Source organism: Electrophorus electricus, chromosome 3 (assembly GCF_013358815.1).
Source record: "Electrophorus electricus isolate fEleEle1 chromosome 3, fEleEle1.pri, whole genome shotgun sequence".
Classification (NCBI taxonomy): Eukaryota; Metazoa; Chordata; class Actinopteri; order Gymnotiformes; family Gymnotidae; genus Electrophorus; species Electrophorus electricus.
Genome location: NC_049537.1, coordinates 12,202,501 through 12,212,500, shown reverse-complemented (window position 1 = coordinate 12,212,500; position 10,000 = coordinate 12,202,501).

Here is a 10,000-nt window from a genome sequence, read left to right as displayed (position 1 = left end):
TAAACCATGTGACAGTGGACCTAATGAAGTACATCTGGTCTTCACACCCTCCCACTCAGCAAGTCCATAGTGTGTGTGTCCTTTTATTAAAGTCCTGTTATCGGGCTGATTATCCACTGGAAGCTCGGCACTGGTGTTGGCACTCCGGCATCATTATCAACTCCTATACCATGTGTCAAACTGCTTACATTACTCCGACAGAGTTTTACAGAGTTACAGAGAACCACAATAAGCTTTTAATATATTTGTGAGGGCCAGCATACTGCTGCCGACAGACTTCGCAGCCCTCTATGAGCTCAGTGAGTAGGCGACAATCAACCAAATGACATCTCTCCCTCCAGCACCTCCCCACTGCACCTCCCCCTTACTGACAGTTCTCCTCTTCTCTCCTGCAGGTGAAGAATCCAGAACAGGCGCGCAGAAGCCCTGGTCCAGGCGCCATCTTCCCATCATCCCTCCTGCCACTCCTCTCTCCCTCATTATCGGTTCTTTTGACGCAGAGAAGAACAGGTGGCTGAGAGGCGCTGCCAGTGCCCCTCAGAGAGCAGGAGCAGGCACAGCTCGTCTGCTGCCAGCGCCATGCCAACGCTGGGCGCCATCCCATTCCTAGCCTGACACCTACCTCACGGCCGTGGAGGAGTCGCCCCTGGACTCCTGGAGCTGCTATGAGAAGTGAGCCGAGATGGCTTGAGAAATCTGGAGCTCGGACTGAGGGTTGGTATCTCTGGAGTTCTCGTTTCAGGACGTGAGGGGTGAAGACTTGCTTGGCTTCGTCGATTGTTAGCTGCTGTTGCTGGTGGTGTTGTGGGACCCTCGTAACAGGCCTATTTGCTGACTCTGTTTATATGCTAAATTCTGCTATCAAGAAAATTGAATTTGTGTAATGCAAACATCTGCGTTAACCTAACATTTGTGGTAACGTATGCCTCCAGATAGCTGTGGGCAGCTTTATTTCTGCTATCTGACTGATAAATTAAACATTGCTTAAACAAACACCCTCTACCCCCTCCTGAGACTGTTAAACCAAACCAAACAGGTGATGCAGCCATTTATGTAAACTGTTTTTGTCTAGGAAACACAATGCCTAAAGCATGAAGCCAGAGAACAGTGAGCACCTTTGATGTTTAAAGGCAAAGCCTACATTTTAGTGCTCATTCTGCTCTTTGGTTGAGCTCCCTATCTTCTAAGTTTTTTTGTGTGTGTTTTCTATAGAAATTAAAACAGATATTAGAATAATTTCTAAGAGCAACACTGTCATAATCACAAAGAGAGGAGATAGAAAAACTTGAAAGAATTACTTATTTTTAATGAATCTCAGAGTATTTGTCAGACTGAAATCTGCAGGATTCCTGAAGGTATTAAATATCCTGAAGGTTTAAATATTGCGCAGTCCATATATAATTGGACAGTGATTCAGTTCAAATGTAATCGGAGAGTCATTCAAGGACTTGAACTGAAACAAAGGCTGTGTTTTTACAATACAGAATGTCACCTTTATTTCAAGGGTATTTGCATCTAGGTGAGGCTTTTAGGAGCCACACCATTTTTTACACAGTCTCCCCATTTCGGGGAATAAAATCTTGGACAAATATTGGACAAATCTTCATAGTCATGTTAAATAAAACTGTCATGTTTAGTGCTTGGTTGAAAATTATTTGCAATTAGTCACTTCCCATATAACTCACAGACATCTAACCTCAGACGTCTAACCTCAGCCACTTCCGGCGACTGAAAAACTAGCCTCTTTAGCAGTGTATTTTCAGTCTCCCTGCTCTCCTGCAGTGTGACACGTCACGCAGTAACTCTGGAGGCATTTGGCTGAACAGTTAGGTATGCATCCTTCAGAATTTATTCTGATGGCTTCTTCCTCACCTGCTCTCATGCACTCCCCGAGTCACGTCATCGGTAAAGCCGTGAGCATCCTCCTCCCCCACAGGCCTGCTGGCTCCTCTACCACGGCTCACAGATGAGTGTGATTCACATCATGAGCATTTCCTTTGACTTCTTCTTGTTTTTCTCCTTTCATTACCCTGGTTCATGTTAACTTTCATCTCACCTGTTTATAACACTTTCTCCTTTTACTTTTTAGAAATATGGAACTTGGCCCTTATGGTGTTGAGGCTTAGGCAGAGTTTCCATCTTTTGGTAAACCCTCTGAGATCACACCTGTACTTTTTTTTGTCGATGCTACTCTTTGACACGGCTGTGCTTACATGATGGATAGGTTTTCCTCATGATTGACAGTGTTTTTCTGTCATGCATTGCTCTGCTCTTACATCTTCTGACAGTTTGGATTTTTAGATTCACCAGGGCATTATAACTTCTTACCAGTAAACCAACCAATTTTGACATTCCCATTTAAGTCTCTGGTTGGTTTATTCAGTTTTTTTTAAATTACATTTACAGTCCACTTTCCAAGCAGTGGCAACATTTTGGTGCGCATGCTGAGAGACAACATCGATGCCCTCCTGAGGAAAAGGCCACACTATTGGGTGTCTTATGTTTAAATGTGATAGTTGGCTTTTATGTTTCTTTATATTGCTCTTAACAAGTCAAAATGGACATTGTGAGAAGTTTACCATGCATCATGGTAAACAAAAGGTTAGGTATACCTAATGTATGTAGCCTTTCTACTGAAGTGTAACAAAATATCTACGAAGGGATATAGAAAACTGTTTTGATATCATCAGTGATCATGACAAAGAATTCTCTACCAGCACACCGAATCCAATAGGTCGCAGAGCAGCCTAGAGTCTGTATAAATAAGCCAGCATTGACCATATTGCACATTATACTTCTTCTCTTTCTAAGGGAAGCTATACAGTTAGTATCCAGACAGAGAAAACACTTCAGATCTCTGATCGGCAATTAAAGGAGAAGCAGAAGAAGTGTTTTTATTTATTTATTTGTTTGTTTAATAATTGGGTTGGCATGTTACCATTTCTCCCTCTGTCTCTTACCAACACACACACACACACAGCCACACTCAATTAGTCTCGGCCAATCAGTGGCCCAATTAAGTGTTTCAGTGACTGGCTCCCCCTCTGGTGTGTGTGTGTGATTAATCAGGAGTCATCTTCCAATTAGTCCTCCAGTAATTAGGACTGACAAACGTGAGGTGATGACAGTGCCATTGTGGCACTCTGGGGTGTTCCCAAAGAATGGATGGGAGAATGAGAACATATAAAGCACAATGCGGTTCTGTGTGTGTGTGTGTGTGTGTGTGTGTGTGTGTGTGTGTGTGTGTGTGTGTGTGTGTGTGTGTGTGTGTGTGTGTGTGTGTGTGTGTGTGTGTGTGTGTGTTGGCGCAGTGTTTCGGCGCAGTGTTTCGGCACGTGTGTGGAGAAGAGAGAATGAAGAAATCATGCAGGGAGTCTGACCGGAAGTGCAAAGACTAGATGTGCCTATCTGCAGTCACCACTGAATCTTTGTCTGCTGGTTCTTGTGTGAGAAGAAACGTCATCTCACACAAGATGGTCTTTCTGGTGGGTTAAGAAAACAAACTGCGCACGCACACACACACCTACCTTTCATTTTCCTTTGCTCCGGCTGTTCCCTGAGCTTCTGTTAGATCACAAACAATGACTGTGGCTTCTCATGCTTCTGCAGTCTCTCTCTCTCTTTCTCTCTCTCTCTCTCTGTGTGTGTGTGTGTGTGTGTTGTCTCAGCCTTGCTCAATGACTCGAGGAGAGTGTCATTTCTCAGGTTGTTCCCGGCGGCTCTGCGTCAGGCTGTGGAGAGCAGAATGGAATGTTTGAAACAGACTGTTCAATTAGGCGCGTGCTGCTGTGAAATTGCCTCCAAACGATAAGCCTTTATTATTTCTGCTGCCTGCCCAAAGCTGTGCATCACACCCACCCAAACACAGGCACACATACACACCTATACCCCCACCCAAACACAGGCACAAACACACACACATACACCAACACACACACAAAGTGCTTGATGTGCTTGTCTATCTGCAAATATCATAACCTGGCTAAGAAACAACTTTAGGACTGTTGTATGTTTCCTTGTTTTATGTACATGTGCCTATATAAAACCATTTCAGTTTAAAACTGCTTTATTAGCACAATTGTAAATGGCACAGTACCACATTTTCCGAACATTATATCGCGAACATCTTGCTGTCTATCAGTCTGTCTGCCCCTCCCTCTCGTTAGCCTGGGGGTCATTTGCTTCTGCCGTGCATCATTTGCTAAAGGTTAAAGAAAAGAGCTAACTCTTGGAGTAAAAGGAGGAGACAAAGAACAGAACTTAGAGAGAGGGTACATGCATGCAATTATCTACCATCTCTCTGTGCCTTACACAAAGGAGAGGAACATGGCAATTAGTCAGGAGATGGTGTTCAGCTAGAGAGGGTGAGGGGGAGTCTCTCTCTCTCCCCCTTTCCTTCTGTCTCTCTCGCCCACTTAGCCTGTGATTCTGTGGGGGCCTCCTCCCACTCGTGTGAAGAGGGCAGTGTTCTGTCATTAGAGGCAGAGACTCTTGGTAAGTCTTTTGACACCCAGATGGCCAGTGCTAATATTGTCAGTTCTTTTTTTTGTGTTCCTAACAGACAATGGGCAGGTGCACTTTTGTGTCTACTATATATATAAGGTTTAAAGATAAGGTTTACTGGACCTGTGTGCATATTTCTGCGTTTGTGTATAATATATATATATATATATATATATATATATATATATATATATATATATATATATATATATATATATATATATATATAGTGGTTGGTGTGTGCGTGCGTGCATGCATGTGTGTGTGCGCGTGTGTTTTTGTAAATGCACACCCGCTGTCCCACCTGGTACATCCGTGCCGTTTAAAGGCCTGATCTGTAATGACTGCATGTAGTGGGCCACATCTGACTACTGCTACAGAGGGGGCTTTCAAACACCAGCAACAAGGCTATGCAGAGTGTAAATGATTCATCCTGGCATGGGGATTCAGACCTTGTCCTGGGGCAAACCAATATTGGGACTTTAAGATAGATAGAATGGTAGAGAGAGAGAGAGAGAGAGAGGAAGTGTCAGTAGGTCAGGAATAATGATTGATGACTAGTTTAAAATTCTTCATCCTTTGCTGTACGTTTTTGAACTGGCCTCCTTATTCTTCTTCCTGCAATTCTTCGCTGCTTCCTTTTGATCTAGATTTTTTTCTTCCTTTTTTCATTTTTCTTTTTTAAAAATTCATTGACTGTGTGTGTGTATGTGTTCATGCGTGCATGTGTGTGCACATGTGTGTGTGCGTGTGTGAATGCACTTATATGCAATATTCTGATTTAATCTCCTCTTTGAAAAACTGACCTGATGAGTTAAGATCAGTGGGATGGAAATGATTGTATTCTTTGATTCACCTGCTGAATGCAGTCTCACATATCTCCAGACCAACTGCGAGTCACTTTCACAGGGACTGTGGGGGAGGTCCTGTCCACGCTTCATTGGAGAGGGTGCCTATGTATCTCAAGTACCATGAGATGTATTGTAGACCAAAATAGTCCTAAATCCTTAAGCTACATTGTTTCATAGCCGATGTGCTTGTGTGTGTGTGTGTGTGTGTGTGTGTGTGTGTGTGTGTGTGTGTGTGTGTGTGTCTCATTATCAGTTGATTCACACCAGACTTCTTTTTTGTTAACAGCAGGAAGACCATCCTGCTTTGGTGAGCTCTTTTCTTTTTAAAATGTATTTCTTCAACATACCACATCACAGGTTTGACAAGTTGCTGTAAAATTGGCAAGTGTGTGCATTTTGTGCGTGTGTGTGTGTGTACGTGTGTGTGTGCGTGTGCGTGCACTTGCGTGTGCACTTGCGTGTGTGTGTGTGCATACACTTGCATGTGTGTTTGTGCGTGTGCATGTGTGTGTGCATGCGTGTGCATGTGTGTGTGTGTGTGCGTGCGGGTGTGTTCATGTGCATGAGTGTGTGCCTGTGTGTGCGTGTGAGTGATGTAACTTATTGTGGCACTGTCGGCCTGTGAGAGAGGATTTGTGGAGGTCTCCCACCCCGTCACTCGGTCGGACAGTCAGACTGGAAAATGAACCCCAGACTTTTTTTGTTGGAGTCTGGCTGAGGGAGGTAACACTCCCTCATAAGACAGTGAGTCTGGATCACTGGAGTGGAACAGCTTGGACAGAAGAGCCTGTTTTGCCTCTCAACACTTGCTTGCCTCACTGATATGAGGGAGTCTGTGTTTCATTTCATGCAATCTTGTTTCAGTAATATACAGTGGAGTCCAAATCAAGCCTTCCATTCTGAAACTTCACACTGGAAACTTTGTTTTCTCAAGGAGAGATGTTTTTTGCAGGCTCTTTTTTCATTATTGTATTAGGTACATGGATGCTGAATATATAAATATAAAATACAGCATAAATATAAAATACTGCACAAGCATCTTCACACTCACATTTAGTTACAAGTTAATGTGTTGTAGCAAGTCTGCAGAACACCATGCCTTCTGTGATTAATGCAGTTGTGTCTGTCTGTGACTGTGTGTCTGTGTCTGTGTGTCTGTGTGTTTGTCTATGTGTGTATATGTGTCTGTGTAAAACTGAATACATTTCATCTTGGATACTGAGGTTAAGTGATTAAGGTCAGGATTAGCTGTGTGTGTGTGTGTGTGTGTGTGTGTGTGTGTGTGTGTGTGTGTGCGCGCGTCTGTGAGCATTCACTGTGTTTGCCTCTTTTGTCTCCAACAAAAGATAGGTACTCTTGCTCTGTTATTTATCACCCATCCACATGCACACATACACATGCAAAGACATGCAGAGTTCATGCACACATACACACACACACACACACACACACACGTGCGCGCATGCATGCACACACCTACACACACATACACACACACACACACACACACACGTGCGCGCGCATGCATGCACACACCTACACACACACACACACACGTGCGCGCGCATGCATGCACACACCTACACACACACACACACACACACACACACACACACACACACACTTTCTTGACTTTTATTTGGCCATATCTGTGTCTCTTGTTCCTTGCTCCTCTGTGGTCTACTGCTCTCTCGTAATTTAAATCTCTCTCTCTCTCTCTCTCTCTCTCTCTCTCTCTCTCTCTCTCTCTCTCTTTAAACAGGCTGTGGACACTATCCTTCACATCAACCCTCTCCTTATTTTTTTGTCCATCACTCTCTCTCAATCTCATACTTTATTTCTTTCTTGTTATTTCTGCTGGGACAGAAGACCCACTCTCCAGTCCACTCTTAAAATACATCATTAAGCTCCAAGCCTTACAGAATGTGTATTCAGAAATCTGCAGGCGTGTGCATTTGTGTGTGTGCAAAATGAAACAAGTGAAAGATGAATCAACCCTGCCTACAACAGTATAGGTGTGTAATGAATCAAATTCTCTTGGCTGACTAACACATGGTGGAAGTACAGTAGGACTTTCTTGTAGTAGACCAGGACCAGAGCATTTACAGACCTATGGTCTATCATTAGTTGTCTAGTGGCACACACACACTCACATACTCGCCTGTCCTCTCCTGTCTTGAGGTTTATTACTGTATACATTCCTCTTTTGTTGGACTAGAGATATTCAATGCTGTATCCAAAATCTCAGATCTGAGTTGAGACAGGCGCGGTGTCCACGCATGCACACTTAGATAAATCGTGTTAACACCTCAGTCTCAGCTGACACAGATACATGCAAATCGCATTTCTGATTACGTATGCATTGTTCTCTCTGGCAAGAGAGCGGTGGCTCATAATGGTGAAAGCTCCAGGTTGGGCCTTTAGCAATGATGTGACTGGAATAAATACCACAACTCCAAGGCGATCCTCCAGTTGCATTCAAATAGTGCTGGAATATTGTGCTCAAATAATGAATGTAGCGCTCAAATATTTTTCAAATACTCCTTAACCCTTAATCAGTACACCTCAATTGTGCATTGTTATAATGAGCATGAAGACTCAACATGAGATAATGAATCAGCCGAGAGTCTTCCTGTTCACCCTCTGAGCCCTACGCAACTGCAGGCAACAGGCAAATTGATATTAAATGTCTGCTTGCCAGAGTGTAGTCTGTGGAGCCAAGTACATAAACAGAGCAAGAGATAGAGGCAGACTGGAATAGGAGTTCAGTTCAGTGTTAAGTTCTTTATGTTAGAGAAATCGTAAATACTCATAGTACTCGTAGATGTTCGTATTACTACATTGTGATTTTGTACAAGCATAGTTTACATACCCAGCAGCCCACTGTATACATGCAGTTTTGTGCCCCTCCCAATCATTATGTCTCAGGCCATGCAGATTGGGCTTTTCAGGGCACATGCTATGAATGATGATGAAGTCTTAATCTGAATCTCTCTGTGTGTGTGTGTGTGTGTGTGTGTGTGTGTGTGTGTGTGTGTGTGTGTGTGTGTGTGTGTGTGTGTGTGCGTGTGTGTGTGTGCGTGTGTGTGTGCGTGTGTGTGTGCGTGTGTGTGTGTGCGTGTGCGTGTGCGCGTGCGTGCGTGCGTGCGTGTGTGCGCGTGTGTGCGTGCGTGTGTGGGAGTGTGTGTGTGTGTGTGTGTGTGTGTGCGTCTGTGTGCGTGTGTGTTGAGCAAGGTCTCTGATAATCAGAGGTGAGGGGAGGAGCAGACGTTTTAACTAAAACATTTGCTAACAAGCTCCCTAGCTGTTTGGTGCTTGAGTCAGCCATGCCACTGTCATGCTCATTAAGATTAACACAGCCAGGCTTACCTGTATACACACACACACACACACACACACACACACACACATATATATATATATATATATATATATATATATGCTAAATTTTTCTTGTTTGTTTACTTCTTACACTACTTTTAAACACTTCCTCTGATATGTACTCACCAGTTTGATCAGGCAGTGTACCCTGACACTGTGTATTTTAGACAACCAGTCATGTAGCAGTGTGTAGAATCCAAACATACTCAAAAAAGAACAGTGTTTTACCCAGCCGCATTGTCATGTGACCACGTTTGTGCCTGAGTGGTGCATCTCACTGACAGAGAGACAGAGAAAGGCTGACTTGGTCTTTGGCACTGTTGTAAAAAGTGAAATATACAGATTATATGCAGTATTTCTTGAGATTGTTGAACGGTTTTGTAGTATCACTTTTGGTAGCATGAGTGAACTGTTATTAATCATTTATTAAACATATATTATGAACTTGAATTACACCTTCCTTTTAATCATGCAGTATTGCTCGGGTGGATATTTTAAGGCTAGTGGAAATTTAAATATTAAGGGTATGTATTGCAGTGCTTATTTCTATTTTGTGAAATGTGCTGTGGGACTAAGGAGTTATTTAAATCCTTGGTCATTAAGAGCTGAACCAGCACCACAGGCTAAAGTTTAAATGGTTGCAGTTTTGTGTTGCTGATAGGATCTTTAAGCTCATCCTGGGAAAGGCTCGGAAAAGATACCCGTAAAGCCTTGTGTGGTGGTCAGGGGCATTTGTGAAGCAGTTTCTCTGTTTTACGACTGTTATTTTCTCCACACTTGCTTTCTTGTCGATGTTAGACACTTTAATATCATTTTCACGTTATGCACCCAAATTTCTGGCATCTCTCTTTTTTGTTGTTCTTTTGGTATTCAAAAAGATGCGAGTTCTTCAGTGGATACCAAGGAGCCAGTAAAAATGTTCGATAAACCCTCGCTATTACAGTGATCTTTCATTTACATTTCATTATCAGCTCTCTTAGAGTACAACAGACACATACGCAGAAGAACATTTTCTGTTCTCACCTAATTAGGTTTCATTTGAAATTCAGAGTTGGTGAAGACCTTCTCACACATGCTGAGAAATGCCGTCTGGACCTTGATGAGATGAAAAACCGGAGGGATTCGGGTCGCTGTGTGTGTGTGGGCGCCCACGACAAAATGTGCAGAGGATAAAGAGAAGGATCTGGCAAGCTACTGTCGTGGAGGCAGGGAGGTGAATGAATGTATCGCAGGTATAACAGCATGGGATCAGGTGAAGCCCGCTT